The 15777-nt window shown below is 50.9% G+C and overlaps 1 long non-coding RNA gene across 1 annotated transcript; it reads left to right on the top strand.

The window, feature by feature from the left end:
- Positions 1–13259: 13259 nt before the first annotated feature.
- Positions 13260–15311, top strand: LOC132423935 (uncharacterized). Its single transcript, XR_009519140.1, has 3 exons — positions 13260–13333; positions 14086–14178; positions 14974–15311. It is a non-coding gene; the product is annotated as an uncharacterized lncRNA (long non-coding RNA).
- The last annotated feature ends 466 nt before the right edge of the window (positions 15312–15777 follow it).

The following is a 15777-nucleotide window of genomic DNA, read 5'->3' as shown; positions in this document are numbered from 1 at the left end:
AGGCAGAGGAAACACGTGAAAACCCGCTTTCATGAGCTGCTGAGGTGCCCCCAGGAGCTTGAGAGCCGTCCGCCCATCAGCAGGAACCCACTCTACCCACCAACACCAGCTCACAGTCAAGGAAGTTCTACAAGAACAGTGGGCTCTTAAGGGAGCCCTCAAACTGCTTACAAAGGTGGCAGCATCAGAGGGTGCGGACAAAGGGAACCGTTCTGGCCTTCCCCGTGGCCCAGTGTGGCCGCCTCCCCTGTGCCTGCCTCTGGTCTGGCCTCTCAAGGCTTCCATGTCTTGGCTACTGTAAATAGTGCTGCTGTGGACACTGGGGTGCATGTATCTTTTCAAATTAGAGTTTTCTCCGGATATATGTCCAGGGGCGGGATTGCTGGGTCATATGGTAGCTCTATTTTTAGTTTTTTAAGGAACCTCCATACTGTTCTCCATAGTGGCTGTACCAATTTACATTCCCACCAACAGTGCAAGAGGGTTCCCTTTTCTCCACACCCTCTCCAGCATCTGTTATTTGTAGACTTTTTAATCATGGCCATTCTGACTGGTGTGAGGTGGTACCTCATTGTAGTTTTGATTTGCATTTCTCTAATAATTAGCGATGTTGAGCATCCTTTCATGTGCCTGTTGGCCATCCGTATGCCTTCTTTGGAGAAATGTCTATTTAAGTCTTCTGCCCATTTTTGGATTGGTTTGTTTGCTTTTTGTTACTGACTTGTATGAACTGTTTGTGTATTTTGGAAATCAAGTCGCATCGTTTGCAAATATTTTCTCCCACTTCATAGGTTGTCTTTTCGTTGTGTTTATGGTTTCCTTTGCTGTGCAAAAGCTTATGAGTTTGATTGGTCCCATCTGTTTATTTTTGCTTTTATTTCTACTGCCTTGGGAGACTAAGAAAACACTGCTATGGTTTCTGTCAGAGAATGTTTTGCCTATGTTCTCTTCTAGGAGTTTTATGGTGTCATGTCTTATATTTAAGTCTTTAAGCCATTATGAGTTTATTTTTGTGAATGGTGTGAGGGTATGTTCTAACTTCACTGATTTACATGTAGCTGCCCAACTTTCCCAACATCACCAGCTGAAGACACTGTCTTTTCTCCATTGTATATTCTTGCCTCTTTTGTTGAGATTAATTGACTATAGGTGTATGGGTTTATTTCTGGGCTCTCTATTCTGTTCCATTGATCCATATGTCTGTTTTTGTGCCAATACCATGATGTTTTGATTACTGTAGCTTTGTAGTATTATCTGAAGTCTGAGAGTTATGCCCCCAGCTTTGTTCTTTTTCCTCCGGATTGCTTTGGTAATTCTGCATCTTTTATGGTTCCATATAAATTTTAGGATTATTTGTTCTAGTTCTGTGAAAAATGTCACAGATAATTTGGTAGGGACAATTAATCTGTAGATTGCTTTGGGTAGAATGGCCATTTTAACAATATTAATTCTTCTAATCCAAGAGCATGGGATATCTTTCCATTTCTTTAAATAATCTTTTATTTCCTTTATCAATGTTTTATAGTTCTCAGCATATAAGTCTTCCACCTCCCTGATCAGGTTTATTCCTACGTATTTTTTTTGGGGGGGGAATGCGATTTTAAAAGAGATTGTTCATTGTTTACTTTCCCTTTCTAATATCTCACTGTTAGTGTGAAGAAATGCAACAGATTTCTGTTTGTCAATCTTGTATCCTGCTACTCTGCTGAATTCGTTTATCAGTTCTAGTAGTTTTTGTGTGGTACCTTCAGGGTCTTCTATATAGCATCATGTCATTTGCATATAATGACAACTTTACCTCTTCCCTTCCAGTATGGATATCTTTTATTTCTTTTTCTTGTCTGAGTGCTATGGCTAGGGCTTCCAATACTATGTTGAACAGAAGTGGTGAGAGTGGGCACCCTTGTCTTGTTGCAGATTTTAGCAGGAAGTCTTTCAGCTTTTCACTGTTGAGTATTATGTTGGTTGTGGGTTTGTCATAAATAACTTTTATAAAGGAGCCTCCTGAAGTCTGTGCTGTGCTGGCAAAATCCCTCTGGTGTGCAGAATGCTCCTTTGCAGAAGGGAAGTCCAGTCTCCAGACTTCTGCAGCATGTAAGAAATCTCAGACCAAGGGACTGTAAATAGTACTGTTGTAGGGAAAATGACAGAAAAATATTCAAAGTGTGATATTCGGCCATTTTAACCACCGATCCTGGGGAAACTTACTTATATCAGTGGTTCTCAGTGTGGTCCCTGGACCATCAAACAGTAGCACCAGCAGCACCTGGGAATTTCTCAGAAATGTGAATTCTTGGGCCCCTCCCCAGACCTGCTGGGCTGGGGCCCTGCACTCTGTGTATTTGCAAACCTCCAGGTTATCCTGATGCGGCTCAAGTCTGAGAACTGCTGCTTAACCTTCAATCTTTTTAACACTTACATGATTACTACTGCAAAAAGCCCTGGGGGACCACAGCAATCATGTCAGGAAACGAGATTTGTCACGAGGGTCAGTTAGGCTTAGACCAGGAGTATCTGTGTGTAACTTGGTGGGAAATGGGGAGCAAGGGGAGATCTGGGGCAGATGCTCTCTGTGACACCTGAGGTTTACTCGGCAGCCCCCATGATTACAACTGTTAAAAACAATTCTGAAAAAGAAGACTAAAGTGAGAGAAATCAGTTTACCTGGTTCAAGCTTAATTATAAAGGACAGTAATAAGGACTTTGGTATTGGTAGAGGGATAGACACACAGATCAATGGAAATGGAGAACAGACTCACAGAAATATGCTCGACTGATTTTGGACAAAGGGGAAAAGCAGCTCAGTGGAGGAAGGATGGTCTTTTCAACAAACGGTGCTGGGGCAACTGGACAAGCAGAGGCAGAAAAAAAAAAAAAACTGTGACCTCACATCTCACACAAAGATTAATTCATAATGGATCAGAGACTTAAAACATAAAACAGTAATTTTTTTTAGAAAAACAGGAGAAAATCTTTGAGATCTAGAACTAGCCAGTTTTTAGACTTGTCACCAAAATCATAGTTTACTAAAGGAAAATTGATAAATGGGACTTTACCGAAATTTAACATTTTTGCTCTACAGAAGATGTTGTTAAGAGGATGAACAGACAATGTAAAGACCAGGAGACATTTTTGCAAACCACGTAACCATATGCAGAATATGCAAAGAACTCTCAAAACCCAATAGTAAAAATGCAAACAAGCCAATTAGAAAATGGACAAAAGACATGAATAGACATTTCATCAACAAAAACACTGGAATAGCAAATAAGCACATGAAAAGATGTCCAATGTCATTAGCTGCCATGGAAACGCAAGTAGAAACCGCAAGGACACCACTCCACACCTTTCAGAACGGCGGGATGCCGGTGGGGATGAGGGGACTGGGGCATCTGTGTTCGCTGGTGGGAGTAGAAATCCATTTGACGCTTTCTGATAAAACCAACATGGCCTATGACCCAGCAATGGCACTGGTGGGTGGCTATCCCAGAGAAATGGAAACTTACATCCACAAAAAACCTGTACATGACTACTGAGGGTAGCTTTATTCCTAAAAGCCTAAACTGGAAACAACCCAGAGTCCCTCACTGGGTGACTGGTTAAACAATCTAATCTGTGGTCCATCCACAGCCTGGAATACTAATCAGCAACTAAAAACACGAAACTACTGACACACACACAACCGATCTTGAATCCCCAGAGTGCTGCTGGGTGAAAAACGCCAGTCCTCAGAGGTTACGTGCCGTATGACCCCATTCACATAACATTCTTGAAATGACAAAATTATTGAGGAGGGGACTAGAGCACTGGTTGGTGGGGGTAAAGGAGGGAGAGGGGTGGGAGGAAAGAGGGGGAGGCTATAAGGGGGCACCAGGGGGCTCCTTGTGGGGCTGGAACATTCTGTATCTGGACTGCGTCAAGGTGACCATCCCTGCTGCCACCCGGTACTGGAGTTGTGCAAGATGGTACCACTGGGGGAAACTGGATGAAGCATACACGGATCTCTCTGTGTTCCTTCTTATTACCACCAGGGAACCTACAGTGGTCTCATCAAAATCAGTAAAATCAAATCACTGGAGTTCAAAAGCAACTTCCAGCACAACGCATGGGAATGGTCTGGATCCTGGTGGAATAAAGCACACATGACTTTTATCGGACCACTGCATATCTGAACACCGGCTGGATATCTGACCAGATTTTGACCATGTTAAGGAACCAGTGTTAAATGTTTTAGGTGGGTAACAGTATTGTGGTTATTTTTAGAGTCCTTCTCCTGTAGAGACACAGACTGAAATATTTACAAACGCAATGATGTGACCAGGGTTTGCCTCGAGGTCCTACCGGTGGGGAGTCCTGGACGGGGTGGAGGGGGCAGTCAGACCTGGGCGACAGCAGCTGAGCTGGTGATGGCCTCGCGCGGTCGGCCGTTGCCTGCGGGTCCACTGTTTTGTGTGTTCATACTAAAGCTATTTGTAAATGGTGCCGACACACTCTTCCCAGGTCCTCCTCTTCCGCTGACTCTGCATCCTGCCCCCAGAGCTGGCCTTGGACGCATGCCAAGTCCACTAAACAGCTTTTTCTTCACCTCACTTGACCTCTGGGTCACACCGGATGTGGCTGACTGCTCTCCTCTCCTCCACAGCCACTCCTCTCCCAGCCAACCGCCCCGAGCTGCTCTCCCGCGGTGCTCCGGCCCCTGGGGTATCCTCCTCTGCCACCTGGTCGCTGTCTTAGCTCCCATGGGCTCAGCACTGGCCCCTTCTCATCCCTCCTCGTGCTGGACCCTCTTCCCAGGCAGTCACACCTGCTTCTGTGGCTGCTGCTAATACCACATGGACACTGGTGACCCTACTGGGGTCCCACACGTACACCCAGCTCCCCGGCCGCACCTCCGCCTGGAAGCCGGCGGCACCTCAACGCGCCAAAAACGAACTCCGGGCCACTCCCAGCTTCCCTGCCTAGTGCTCCGAGGGCCACGGGAGGCCGAGTCTGGCTCTCAGGCAGGTGGTCAGGGGCCTCCTACGGCTGCGAACATCCACCACCCAGAACTTGGATACAGGCAGACACCCTGCCGCCACCCTCAGCTCAGACGGCCCGGGAACCTCATTGGTCTGTTGTCAGTTTCACACAAATTTTCTATAAAAACACAGTGCAGTTTACAGATCGCCTGCCGCTGGGAGTGTTCCCCAGCCTGCCGCTGGTCAAACACCACCTGGAGAGGAAAGAGAGGGTAAGACGAGCCTCCCCCACGTCCCAGCACAGACCAGCTCGATCCAGATTCCCCGGGAAACAGGTCCTGGAAGGGGAACCATACACCAAACGTGGGACAGAACACTCTTTACCACAACCATCGCTCAGATTCCAAGTCCTCAAAGTACCTCCTGTAGGTGGTCGGACAGTGTTCCTCCTTCCGAGACAGGCTTGTCTCACTCAGCATCACGTCCTCAAGGTTCATCTACGTTGGACTGTGTGTCAGAATGGCCCTCCTATTAAAGGCTGAATAATACCCCATCGTTATTCACCTGTCGATAGACACTTGGGTCATTTCCATGTTTTAACTACTGTGCATGAAGCCGCTATGAACAAGGGGCAAATACCTCTTCGGGTCTCTGCCTTCGACTCTTTTGGGTCCATACGCAGAAGTGGACTTACTGGATCATACAGTGATTCTACATTTAAGTTTTGAGGAACCACCATACTGCTTTTCATGGCAGCTGCACCATCTTCCATTCCCTCCACGCCTTCGCCAACGCTTGTTATTTTCTGGGTTTTTTGACAGTCGCTGTCCTGGTGCATGCAAGGTGAAAAGGAATTTTTTTTTTCCGCCTTGCCGCGTGGCACGTGGGATCTTAGTTCCCCAACCAGGGATTGAACCCTGCAGTGCCCCCTGCAGTGGAAGCAAGGAGTCTTAACCACTGGACCACCAGGGAAGTCCCGATAAGGATTATTTTTAAGTGTGATCTGCAGAAGCTGGGGGTTAGAAAAAACAATCAGTTTTGAAACACTGGAAAGTGAAAACTTCACAATTTTAAAAGACACGTAGCTTAAAATAACTCAAAGAAAAAGGCGCTTTCAAGAAGGTTGTTGATATAAGTATGAAACGAAGGTTATCGCTTGTTTGTTAATCTGGCTGGGCCTTCCCAGGCCGTCCCTGGCCTGTCTATGTGATGGAAGGGGACGGATAAAGGACAGAGGTGATGGAGGCTGAGGGCCTGCAAGTTTGCTCTTGGCCCAGATGACTTAGCAGTCCCTCCTTGTCAGTGACCAAAGCAGTGGTCTCAACAGAAATATAAGGTAAGCCACACATGGAATACTTCCTAGATCTTGAGTTTTGCAATAATTACAGGAAGTTTCAAAAATAGCACAGGAAGGTCCCCTGAACCCTTCACTCAGTTTTCTCCAAGGGTTATATCTTACATAACTATGTATATCACATACATAGTTTGAGAGCGTAACTACAGCACACTCTCAAAACCAGGATATTGACCTTGGCACTGTGCGTGTGCAGGTAATTCAGTGTCTTCTCGTCACAGGTGAAGGCTCATGGGACGACCTCCACAATCCAGATTCAGGAATGTTCTATCACCGAAAAGACTTCCCTCATGTGCCCCTCTATAGTCACACCCTGTCCCCTGACCATCCCTAACCCCTGGCAACCACTAATCTGTTCTCCAACTCTACAAATTTTATCATTTCAAGAGTGTCATATAGGGAGGGAGGGAGACGCAAGAGGGAAGAGATATGGGAACACATGTATGTGTATAACTGATTCACTTTGTTATAAAGCAGAAACTAACACACCACTGTAAAGCAATTATACCCCAATAAAGATGTTAAAAAAACAAAACAAAACAAGTGTCATATAAACGGAAGCACACGGTATGTGGCCCTGTGAGACTGGCTCTTCTTCTTCCCTCAGCATAATGTCCCCGGGTTGTCACATGTCTCAGTAGTTCAGCCCTTTTACTGCCTCTCGCTCCATGATGTGCGCTTAACCACTCGCTTACTGAAGGAGCCTTGGTTTTGTCCCCACTTTTGGCTATTACAAATAAAGCTGCCATGAACAATTGTGCACGGGTATGTTTGGACGTAAGTTGACATTTCTCTGGGATAAACGCCCAAGAGTGTAATGACTGGGTCCTACGTGAGGTGGATGTTTAGTTTTTAAAGAAACTGCCCCACCGCCAACGTCTGAAAGATCCAGTTTCTTGGCGTCCCTGGCAGCGTTTGGTGTCACTGTGTTTTATTTTAGCCGTTCTCACACGTGTGCAGTGGCACCTCATTGTGGCTTTAGTTCGCATTTCCCTCATGGCTAATGACACTGCACACCTTTTCCTGTGCTTATTTGCCACTCGTAAATCCTCTTCGGTAAATGTCTCTTCGCGTCTTTTGCTCATTTTCTAGTTGGCCCCTTCCTGTCCCACTGCCCTTCAGGTCTGACACTGGCTGCGTGGGCCTTCCTTCCACTGTCACCTGGGATTCGTTTGTCCTCTTGGGTGTGGAGCTCTTGTTCCCTGAGCCCTCGTTGCTTCCGTTTTCTTGGTCTATTCCTTTGATCTGGGGAGCACATTTTCCAGTAGTTTCCTTAGAATGGTGCCTGGGAGGTAAATCTCTTGAGAGGACTTGCCTGTCTGCGAATGTCTTTGCTCCAATCTCACGGGCCAGCTGCTTTGCCCGGTACACGGTGGTTTTCCTGAGGAAGGTTGAAAGTGAGACTCCATCGTCCTCAGCTTCCAATGCTCCAGCTGAGGCGTCTAATGACTTTCCAGGAGGCAAACCCTCTGTATGTGACTCCCTCCCCCCAGATCTCTTAGACTGTTTTAGCTCCAGGACCCTGAAGGCTCAGTCTGCCTTGGTGTCGAGCTCGGGCTGTGGCCCTTTCAACCCGGCTCTCCTGTCCTGCAGTCCTCAGATTTTCTTGTGTTATTTCTTTTATAATTTCTTCCTCTTTCTGAACCTCTTAGTTTCGTCCAAGATGACATCTGTTTTTCTGACTCTCACATCTGGTTCTTCAGGAGGGATTTCTGAGCAAAGGGGGCAAGAGAGGTTTGCATTCTGCCGTCTCAGAAATGGAAACTGAGCTAATTGGCCTTCTCAGGCTGATGAGAGCTCCAACGGGCAATCATCTTTTGCTTAACAAAAAAAAAAAAAAAGAGGGGAACGTGAGGCCTGATTCTTACTTAATAGGCCTTGAGAGACAGACAAGATATTTTAAAACTAGGCACCCTGGGACCTTTGGTGGTGAAAAGATCCTCACACGTTCTCAGCGTAAGGGCGAGAGCACAGTGTAAAGAGAAACCACAGAGAACAAAGTCCAGAGAAGTCAGATGTGCGGGACAAAGGGGCCCAGAGGGATGGGGCGGAGGGGGCAGGTGGCATGGAAGCAATGGATCAATGAACAGAATTGCAGCGGCTTGGTCAGAACAGACTTTGTAAACCTCTCGACTAATATGACCAAATTGCACTTATGTTTTTGGTCACAATAAAAGGCAAACTTACTATAACTAATTAGCATATATATTTTTAAGGTTACAAGGCCAAAGGCCTTGAGTTACGAAGCACTGGAAACCCTCCTTCCCCAAGACAGACTCTCTGTCCAGCAGGTAGGGTCCCTTCCCCCCGACAGCGAGCAGGGAGTGACAGTTCCGGCACATCACCCCCTGCAGGCCCTACACACGAATCACGATCTAGGGACACTCGAATGAGAACATCTGCCTCTGGCCTCATGATGGTGGAAGGCCATTTACCGAGGGTTTTCTGATGGTACCTGCGATATTTCAGCGCTTAAGCTGGAGAAGCAGATGGTGCTGAACATTGAAAACAAGTCAAACGGAGCCCTAACACCCAGCAGCTCTCAGGTAAAGAAAGCCGTCATGTCTGGGAAGCCCATGCTTCAATTTGCTGTAAGTCTGCGGAAACATGACCCCACAGGCTCTGGGAGACTCCAGGGGAGCATCCAGAGTTGGGCTTCCTCAGATGCTATTAGGATGAGAGGCTTCAACTGGGCCCCCACTGTGACCCTGAGCTGTCCCCTGCCCCGTGACAGCGACAGGTTCCTCACCACCCCAAACCATCCATGACCAGCCTCCCAGCTTCCACGACCCCTTCCTCTTGTTTCCTCCTCCAGGAGCTCCCTCCACCTGCCAAACTCCTACCTAACCTTTAAAACCTAATCCAAATGGCCCCTCCTCTCCAAAGCCCTCTTGGCCACACCTGTCACTCACCACACAGGCACACTGCAGCCGCGTCTCCCCGGGAGGCCCCGCCCCACCTGCACCTCCCTTATTACACACCTGTCTCTGCTGCAGAGTTACGCCCCTGGGTTATGCACACCAGCCTTCAACAGAGCTCACTCGTGAAAACAAAGAAGTTTTACCTGTGGCTCTAATGCCGCACTTCTGTCTCCTTTCATTGCAAAAGTCCTGGGAAGGACTCTGGCGGCTTCTCTCTTGAATGGGAAGAACTGCCCTCCTGGCTCCACCAAAGCCCTCCACTGTGGACTGCCTCCCCTTCATCCCCTAGGCAGCATTCACCCCCTCCCCCTGGAAACCCTTTCCGGCGAGGTCTCCTGGTCTTTCCATCCCAACCCCTGCTCCTCCCGAGGCCCCTCTGTGCTCCCATCTCAAGCCGCCACGGTGGGGCAGCCCAGTCCGGCCCTTCGGTCCTTTCTCCATCCGGATCCGGCATTTACCCGCCATCACCTCCCATGCCCGAGTCCACCCAGGCCCCTGAGCCCACCTGACACATGGTTCCGTGACCGACCTCTTTGCCGACAGTCCCACAAAAGTGTTTTACAAAATGCCATTTCCTGCCCTTCAGCTGACAGTGTAAGCTGCTCAGCCTTACTTTAAACAGCTGCAAGGGACGTAATCTCCAGCATATTATGAATATTAACTTCTTAAAATAAAACTGCTATGGGGCTCTTCTAAAGGCATCTATTGGAATCGAAACACCACAGCGTGACACCCACTGCCGTCCGGTCACAAGGCATGTGGACAAGCTCTTCATCTGTCAGGAGGCTCACGGCGCTTCTGTCTGCACCATCGTCTGTTTCCATCACCACAGATGTTAAACCCAACGTGTTATGTTTGTGCTTGAAATGACTATCGATCGCCGTTTACGCATACAGATCAAATTAGTCTTGATTTCCTATGACCGTGAGTTTGTGCTAATTTCTCCTGGACTACGCTATCGTTCCAGTAACTGGGACACCACTGATCAAAAGGGAAATACTGCCCACACTGGTCAACAGTCACCTAGCACAGAAGCTGGGTTTAATGAGATAAATAGGACTTTCCCGCCAATCCAGTCACGTATCATGGAATTCGCTTCAACTCTGTTCCTACCCTTCGTTCTTACAGATGTGAGTGCAGGAAACCCTGCTCCCACAGACAAGTAGCTGGGACAGAAGAACTTCGTTATAGTCGCCACTTAGCAACGACCTCCTGCCGAGGTCTCCCACGCACCGTGAGAGCCACGTACTTGTGAGCTGACCACGGCCCACACCAAGACTGGGGCTGGGGGGTCGCCATCTTCTGGACAGTGGGAGGGACCCTTCCTTAGTAAGGGAGCACTTAAGGAAGGTGATGACCAGGACCATGGGCCCTGGGCAAGGGTTTCTCCCACCCGAGGGGCAGTTTGAAGATGCTGCTGGTCTACCAGGTCCTGATTCCCTGACCACCCCTCAACCTGCACACCTGTCACCTGCACCTCAGTGAATGGCCCCTCCTGTCACCCCCTGCACATTCCCCACCCAAACCAGCAGCAAGGCCTGCCTCGCTCTAGAAATACGCTTTGTCCTGTCACCTCATTTCCCCTCTGCCCCCACCCTGTTTCTAGGGGAACCTTGTTGGGCAGCCACGGGGTCCTCTCTAAAAAGACACAGATCCTTTGGACCCCTGCCCCAAACCCCAGTGGTGTCCGCTTGGCTCTCAGGGTAAACTCTGAGCAGAGTACGGCCTGTGCCACCCTCCTGTGCTACCCCACCTCAGCCACACAGAGCTTGCTGCCACCCCAGGGCCTTTGCACTTGCCTCACCCCAGATCTCCACTGAGGGCCTCGCAGCACTGGTTTCCACTGGAATGTCACCTTCTCAGACAGACCTTCCTGGTCCCCACTGCCCAAGTGTGCCTACCCCTGCCCATCTCCCACCTCCACCTGTCACCCTTCCTGCCTTCTTCTACATGCTCTAACCACTGCCCACCTCCCTCCCTCCAGAGCATTCGGGCTACCAGGCAGGGCCTTCTCTCTCACCCTCTGCAGTGCCCGGCACGTGAAAGCTGCTGGGTGGACGGCCAATGAACATGTGCACGCGTGAACCATGTGAGATGAAAGACAGATATTGTCATACGTCACAACTGTGGAAAGGAGGCTGAGAAAGCATTTGAGTCCTTGCCCGCAATCTCAGCCTCTCAAATCACACGTGCAAGAAACAGCTGCCTTCAGTCTCCCTTAAATCTGCAAAATGGGAGAAGTGTTCTTCCCCTGGCCTTCTACACAGACAACGATATCAAAAGAATGATACATGAGAGGTATATCCCAAGCTAATGGAGTTCTTTCTCAAATATAATTGTTCTCAGAAAAGCTATTAGCCTTGTAATTGGGGGTGATCTTTAAATTTATTTATTCGTCTTCTGGAAAAAATAACTATTCCTTCTGCTTGCAAAATCGAACATATTGTATTCTTTGTTGGCAGTTTTGCAAAAATATGAATCAAAGATATAGGAGAAAAAAACTTTATACAGGATAAATCTTACTATCTTTCCCTTTCAGAATTCAAACTATAGTCCTATTTCTTAACCATTCACCATAAGGCAGTGATGTCAAGGAAATCCAGAGAAGCAGAGTGGAGTCATGAAAATGTGGAAAACATGAAAATGTCCAGGTTTGAAACAAAATACGGTGGTGTTTTGTGTGTACTGGGTGGCGGGGGAGGCTAACTTATAAAAACAAAGTGTCTACATCATTACACTCTCCAGGGAGAGTCCTCACTGTTGCCTTTGAAGATCTGTCATAAAACCACTTGCTCATTTACTTTTCGTCCTTAAAAATACGTCCAGGAACCAAGCTGGGTTTCTCCAAATTTATCTGGTGAGTCCAGATTCTATGAGTGGCTTAAGCAAACGTGGTTTTTGTGGGTTGGCCGCTTAAATATGTACACGGGCCCACGTGTCTCTGATCACACACTTGTTTCTACCATTTTAATCTACCCTTGGTGGGGCAGGATGGCAATTTCTGAGCTTTTGAGGAAAAAAAGGAAATCTCATCTACTACCTTAATAGAGATTAACACATAACAACTATAGCTATCAGCACGGTGGATATTTCCATAATGCGTTTTCACTTGTCTTCTCAAAGCTGACCTTCATCGCGAATACCCGTCCCCTCGCCAGAGGCCACATGGCCGGCTGGTCCACCTGTCCGCGCCAGGGCGGGGCCAGCGCGCCGTTTTCCAGCACAGCCACCCACCCCGAGGGCGGGCACATGTCACCTGTCCACGGATTTCACTACCTTGCCTCTGCCACCCAAGGGTTTACACAAACAGGATGCAGGGTGCTCGGGGCGGGGCGGCGGCGGGGGGAGGCTGGGCAGCCCCGTCGCCCGAATCCTGGGGTCTGCCTTGCTAACCGCAGGAGCGGGGGGTCCAGGGACCCTCCCCATTCGCCCCCGGGGGCTGGGCCCAGGACGGGGGAGAGTGACATCACGAGGAACCGTCGGCGACGAGGGCGCCCGGGGGCGGGACCGCGGGCCGGGGGCCGGGGGCGGAGGACCCCCAGCGCCGCGCCCACGGGCGAGCGCGGCCCCGGCCCCGCGCCCCGAGCGGGCGGGCCTGGGGGAGCGGGCGGCGGGGCCCGCGGCGGGGCCGGCGGCGGGCGGGCTGGCGGCGCGCAGGGCGATCCCGGAGCGGCTCCGGGAAATCCAGCCGGGTTTTGACTCCGATCGCCCACGGTGCCCGCAGCCGGCGAATGTAACAAAGAACAGGCGGCATGGCGGCTGGACCGGGGCGGGCGGCGGGCCGGGCGGGGCCGGGGGCGGCGGGCCAGGCGGGGGCGCGCGGGGGCGGCGGGCCGGGCCGGGCCGGGGCGGCGCGTGCGGGGGCGGGCGGAGGGCGCGGGGCCCGGGCTTTACCTGCCTTTGGAATGTGCAGAGCGGGATCGGATCCGGACTCCGGGTTGCGATCCGCTCCGGAAACTACGCAGCACCGGAAGCCGGGGGGCGGTGGCGGGGCATTGTGGGAGTTGTAGTTCTCCCGGGGCGCGGGCGGCGTGGACGCGAGAGCGTGGGAGCGGACGGCCTGGACGGGAGAGCTGGGGAGCTGGCGGCCTGGACCAGGGGTGGGCGGTGTGGTCGCGGAGCAGGCGAGCGGGCAGTGTGGACGGGAGAGCCTGGGAGTGGGCGGCGTGGACGGGGAGGCGGAGGAGCGGGCGGTGTGGACGGGAAGCGGGCGGCGTGAACGCGGAGCGGACGGCCTGGGCGCGGAGGCGGGCAGTGTGGACGGGGAACGGTGGAGCGGGCTGCATGGACCAGCGAGCAGCAGGGCGCGGGTCGTGTGGACGGAGGAGAAGGTGGCACAAACCAGTGGAGCGGCAGCGGCTGCGGTGGTCGCGGCAGCGGGGTTGCGGACCGCGTGGACGAGGGGGAGCCGGAGCGGTGTAGACAGGACTGTGGCGGGGCTTGGGCGGCGTGCACAGGGCAGCGGCGAGGCGTGGACGGGGCGCGCGGTGAGCGAGTGGCGTGGATCCGGATCGGCAAGTAGAAGCGGGGCGGGTTCCGGCTGCCCTCTCCCCGAGACTGGAGGGAGCGTCGTGCGGCCACGCGCGGCCCCTTACCCGGTGGCGCAGCCGGGTCCCGCCACCCCCGGCAACTTTGCGCTGGCAGCTCGCGCAGGGCCCCTACCCACACCCAGTACCTTTCTTCTGATGGCTCCGTCGAGCCTGAATTCCCTGGAGGGGGCTGGGAGGGTTAGGTGCGAGCGGGGGTCGAACTTTTCTTTAAAACAGTTCTAAGATTTGTTGCCCAAGCATAATGATTTCTGAATCTAGCCCATGGACTGCTGCCATTCTTGGTCATCTTTCTGTCCACACAGTGAACGCTTGGAAGCCCTTGCTCTGCCCCCCAATTTCATGAATCAGAGCAGCTCGCTGGTGAGCGGAGAGCGGAGCATTTCAATCCAGGCCCAGTGAGTCCCCGAAGTCCCCGCCGTAACCACTACCCCACACTGCTCTGTGCAAAGTTTGCACACAGACCCAGGCTGCGAAATTGAGGCCAGAGAGCTCCCTGGCACTGAGTGTTTCTGCCCCTCCCTCCACCCCAAGCTTGGTGGCTGGTGTGGCCTCCTGACCCCCACCAGTCACAAAGTATTAGAAATAGAAGGGACCAAAGGGATGGCTTATCTAGTCCCGGCCTCTCATATTCAGAGATGTAAGCTGTCTTGTTCATTTATGCCTGGCAAAAAGCCTTCGTTAACAAAGTCAAAGAGAGGGGCCGAACTGAGGGAAATGATTTGAAATTGATATTAGAAAGGGCTCGTTCCCCTCATATATGTAAAGCTCTTAAGAACCATTAAGAAAACGATAAAGAACCCAAGAGAAAAATGAACAGTCTATGGACAGCGCACAGAAAATGCAATGGCTCCTATAAGCATAGGAGGTGCTAGTCAACTGTATTGTTGCAGCCATGTATGTAAAGCAAAATCACAGTGAGATCATTTTTATCAATTACATTAGCAAAGAATTTTCGAAGTTGAATAGCATGATTTTGGAGAGACTGTGGAAAAACAAATGTTCTCATCCTTTCCGGGTGGGAGGTTTAACGGGTACAGCCTCCATCCAGGCCATTTGTTGATATCCACAGAAATTCTAGATGCACGTAGCCTTTAGCCCAGCAGTCCCGCCTGCAGGAATTTATCCTTCAGCCAGACTCACTTGTATTGGTATGTGTTTGAGGTTGATCTTTTTGGCTTGTGGGACCTTAGTTCCCTGACCAGGGATTGAACCTGCGCCCTCGGCAGTGAAAGCGCGGGGTCCTAACCACTGGACCGCCAGGGAAGTACCCATCAGCAGGGCACATCCTCAGGGAGTGGGGAGGGAGCCTGCAGAGTGTGCAGTGCTGCCGGGGCTCATTTCGCCGCCCCCCATGTTTGATGTTCTGCAGTGGCTTCCCAGTGGCATTCACGGTAGGTCTGCACCACAGCCTCCTACACCTAGATCACCTCACCTGTGTCCCCTCACCTCCACCCTGCTAGTGGCCCCCACTCCGCCTCCAGCGGTGAAATCCCAGCCCGCCGCCAGGCTTCTGTTCCTGCAACACATTCCCAAGATCTGCACTCATTCCCACTATCTTGGAACACGCTCCCAGGTTCTCCACCACCATCTCCCCGTCATTCAGGTCTTTGCCCAAATGTGCCCCAACTCCCAAGAGCCCCAAACTGACCACGACAGCTAATGTGCTCCCGCCACCTACACGCCCACCCCTCTGGTGACATCACTCACAATTCTCATCCCAGATGGCTGGTTCTCTGGTCTCTGCACACTAAGTACCTACTGTCATATAGGCACAAAAGCAGGTCGTTTATAGAAAAAAGTGTCAGGTCAGAGCCAGAGTGGAAGAGCAGACAAGACCTCAACCCCCCTAAAGCCATTTCTCATAGCAACACATGCAGCCCAGGGCTGGGTCCACATTCCCCAAGGTCATTGCATCTTCAAAAGAAATCTCAGCCTGTTCATTATATTCTGCCTGTGAGGGCTGGAAATAATTCCTTTTAAGGCAGATTTGTAGC

The sequence above is a fragment of the Delphinus delphis genome, chromosome 4 (genome assembly GCF_949987515.2).
Source record: "Delphinus delphis chromosome 4, mDelDel1.2, whole genome shotgun sequence".
Classification (NCBI taxonomy): domain Eukaryota; kingdom Metazoa; phylum Chordata; class Mammalia; order Artiodactyla; family Delphinidae; genus Delphinus; species Delphinus delphis.
This window is presented reverse-complemented; position numbering and strand designations above follow the sequence as displayed.